The sequence below is a fragment of the Balaenoptera musculus genome, chromosome 5, assembly GCF_009873245.2.
Source record: "Balaenoptera musculus isolate JJ_BM4_2016_0621 chromosome 5, mBalMus1.pri.v3, whole genome shotgun sequence".
Classification (NCBI taxonomy): domain Eukaryota; kingdom Metazoa; phylum Chordata; class Mammalia; order Artiodactyla; family Balaenopteridae; genus Balaenoptera; species Balaenoptera musculus.
Window position 1 is genome coordinate 38,607,233 of NC_045789.1, and position 3,925 is coordinate 38,611,157.

The following is a 3,925-nucleotide window of genomic DNA, read 5'->3' on the forward strand; positions in this document are numbered from 1 at the left end:
CACTTCCAAAACTATGTTGAATAACAGTGGTGAGAGTGGGCAACCTTGTCTTGTTCCTGATCTTAGTGGAAATGGTTTCAGTTTTTCACCATTGAGGACAATGTTGGCTGTGGGTTTGTCATATATGGCCTTTATTATGTTGAGGAAAGTTCCCTCTATGCCTACTTTCTGCAGGGCTTTTATCATAAATGGCTGTTGAATTTTGTCGAAAGCTTTCTCTGCATCTATTGAGATAATCATATGGTTTTTCTCCTTCAATTTGTTAATATGGTGTATCACATTGATTGATTTGCGTATATTGAAGAATCCTTGCATTCCTGGGATAAACCCCACTTGGTCATGGTGTATGATCCTTTTAATGTGCTGTTGGATTCTGTTTGCTAGTATTTTGTTGAGGATTTTTGCATCTATGTTCATCAGTGATATTGGCCTGTAGTTTTCTTTCTTTGTGACATCTTTGTCTGGTTTTGGTATCAGGGTGATGGTGGCCTCGTAGAATGAGTTTGGGAGTGTTCCTCCCTCTGCAATATTTTGGAAGAGTTTGAGAAGGATAGGTGTTAGCTCTTCTCTAAATGTTTGATAGAATTCACCTGTGAAGCCATCTGGTCCTGGGCTTTTGTTTGTTGGAAGGTTTTTAATCACAGTTTCAATTTCAGTGCTTGTGATTGGTCTGTTCATATTTTCTATTTCTTCCTGGTTCAGTCTCGGCAGTTTGTGCATTTCTAAGAATCTGTCCATTTCTTCCAGGTTGTCCATTTTATTGGCATAGAGTTGCTTGTAGTAATCTCTCATGATCTTTTGTATTTCTGCAGTGTCAGTGGTTATTTCTCCTTTTTCATTTCTAATTCTATTGATCTGAGTCTTCTCCCTTTTTCTCTTGATGAGTCTGGCTAATGGTTTATCAATTTTGTTTATCTTCTCAAAGAACCAGCTTTTAGTTTCATTGATTTTTGCTATTGTTTCCTTCATTTCTTTTTCATTTATTTCTGACCTGATCTTTATAATTTCTTTCCTTCTGCTGGCTTTGGGGTTTTTTTGTTCTTCTTTCTCTAATTGCTTTAGGTGCAAGGTTAGGTTGTTTATTCGAGATGTTTCCTGTTTCTTGAGGTAGGCTTGTATTGCTATAAACTTCCCTCTTAGCACTGCTTTTGCTGCGTCCCATAGGTTTTGGGTCGTCGTATCTCCATTGTCATTTATTTCTAGGTATTTTTTGATTTCCCCTTTGATTTCTTCAGTAATCACTTCATTATTAAGTAATGTATTGTGTAGCCTCCATGTGTTTGTATTTTTTACAGATCTTTTCCTGTAATTGATATCGAGTCTCATAGCGTTGTGGTCGGAAAAGATACTTGATACGATTTCAATTTTCTTAAATTTACGAAGGCTTGATTTGTGACCCAAGATATGATCTATCCTGGAGAATGTTCCATGAGCACTTGAGAAAAATGTGTATTCTGTTGTTTTTGGGTGGAATGTCCTATAAATATCAATTAAGTCCATCTTGTTTAATGTATCATTTAAAGCTTGTGTTTCCTTACTTATTTTCATTTTGGATGATCTGTCCATTGGTGAAAGTGGGGTGTTAAAGTCCCCTACTATGATTGTGTTGCTGTCGATTTCCCCTTTTATGGCTGTTAGTACTTGCCTTATGTATTGAGGTGCTCCTATGTTGGGTGCATAAATATTTACAATTGTTATACCTTCCTCTTGGATCGATCCCTTGATCATTATATAGTGTCCTTCTTTGTCTCTTGTAATATTCTTTATTTTAAAGTCTATTTTGTCTGATATGAGAATTGCTACTCCAGCTTTCTTTTGATTTCCATTTGCATGGAATATCTTTTTCCATCCCCTCACTTTCAGTCTGTATGTGTCTCTAGGTCTGAAGTGGGTCTCTTGTAGACAGCATATATATGGGTCTTGTTTTTGTATCCATTCAGCCAGCCTGTGTCTTTTGGTGGGAGCATTTAATCCATTTACATTCAAGGTAATTATCGATATGTATGTTCCTATTCCCATTTTCTTAAATGTTTTGGGTTTGTTATTGTAGGTGTTTTCCTTCTCTTGTGTTTCTTGCCTAGAGAAGTTCCTTTAGCATTTGTTGTAAAGCTGGTTTGGTAGTGCTGAACTCTCTCAGCTTTTGCTTGTCTGTAAAGGTTTTAATTTCTCTATCACATTTGAATGAGATCCTTGCTGGGTAGAGTAATCTTGGTTGTAGGTTCTTCTCCTTCATCACTTTAAGTATATCCTGCCACTCCCTTCTGGCTTGCAGAGTTTCTGCTGAAAGATCAGATGTTAACCTTATGGGGATTCCCTTGTGTGTTATTTGTTTTTTTTCCCTTGCTGCCTTTAATATGTTTTCCTTATATTTAATTTTTGACAGTTTGATTAATATGTGTCTTGGTGTGTTTCTCCTTGGGTTTATCCTGTATGGGACTCTCTGTGCTTCCAGGACTTGATTAACTATTTCCTTTCCCATATTAGGGAAGTTTTCAACTATAATCTCTTCAAATATTTTCTCAGTCCCTTTCTTTTTCTCTTCTTCTTCTGGGACCCCTATAATTCGAATGTTGGTGCGTTTAATGTTGTCCCAGAGGTCTCTGAGACTGTCCTCAGTTCTTTTCATTCTTTTTCTTTATCCTGCTCTGCAGTAGTTATTTCCACCATTTTATCTTCCAGGTCACTTATCCTTTCTTCTGCCTCAGTTATTCTGCTATTGATCCCATCTAGAGTATTTTTAATTTCATTTATTGTGTTTTTCATCATTGCTTGATTCCTCTTTAGTTCTTCTACGTCCTTGTTAAATGTTTCTTGCATTTTGTCTATTCTATTTCCAAGATTTTGGATCATCCTCACTATCATTATTCTGAATTCTTTTTCAGGTAGACTACCTATTTCCTCTTCATTTGTTAAGTCTAGTGTCTTTTGACCCTGCTCCTTCATCTGCTGTGTGTTTTTCTGTCGTCTCATTTTGCTTATCTTACTGTGTTTGGGGTCTCCTTATCACAGGTTGCAGGTTTGTAGTTCCCGTTGTTTTTGGTATCTGTCCCCAGTGGCTAAGGTTGGTTCAGTGGGTTGTGTAGGCTTCCTGGTGGAGGGAACTAGTGCCTGAGCTCTGGTGGATGAGGCTGGATCTTGTCTTTCTGGTGGGCACGTCCACGTCTGGTGGTGTATTTTGGGGTGTCTGTGGCCTTATTATGATTTTAGGCAGCCTCTCTGCTAATGGATGGGGCTGTGTTCCTGTCTTGCTAGTTGGCAACTGTTCTCTTGTAGCTACTTTACAGTTTTTAAAAGCAGTTATTGTCCAAAGCTGGAAGAGCTTAAGTCTTCTCAGATGAGCATATGAATGAATGGAGGGAGGTAAACAAAAAATAAAATTTAAAAAGACAAGGTCTGATAGGGGAGCAGCTGGATAAGAAAATCAAAAAAGGAACAGTAATTTCAAGTTTGTTCCAGCTATAATGTGGGTTATTCTGACCTTAAGGCAGCATCACATGGCATACTTCTGAGTCCATTCCTGAGATATTCTGTTGTACTTATCTGTCTGTCTTATAGATCCATGCAGTCTCTGGTATTAGGGGGTCATCTGGGTTTGGATCACCCAGCAGTGAACAAATAGATAAAAGAACTTTAAAAATTGTTAAAGCAGGTGACCACTGTGATCTTAGAATATCAAAACAAATGTAGCCATTCCTGTTGCTATTTTGATGATAAATTCTTATGGTAAATGCAACCTGGTTTGAAGGAGTAGTCTGTAGGAAGATGAATTGTCAAAAAGAATACACCACCTTGATATGGGTTGTCATTAAGTCCCATAATTGTGACTTGTCAATGAAACATCATCCCCAACTGGACCTGCAGAACATTGTGCCGGAGGGTCATGGGCCAAATCGCTAAGTTCCTTATTAATTCGTTTCAGCGCCAT

The 3,925-nt window shown here is 37.8% G+C and overlaps 1 pseudogene; it reads right to left on the reverse strand.

The window, feature by feature from the left end:
- Positions 1-3,490: 3,490 nt before the first annotated feature.
- Positions 3,491-3,925, reverse strand: LOC118895696 (annotated as a pseudogene).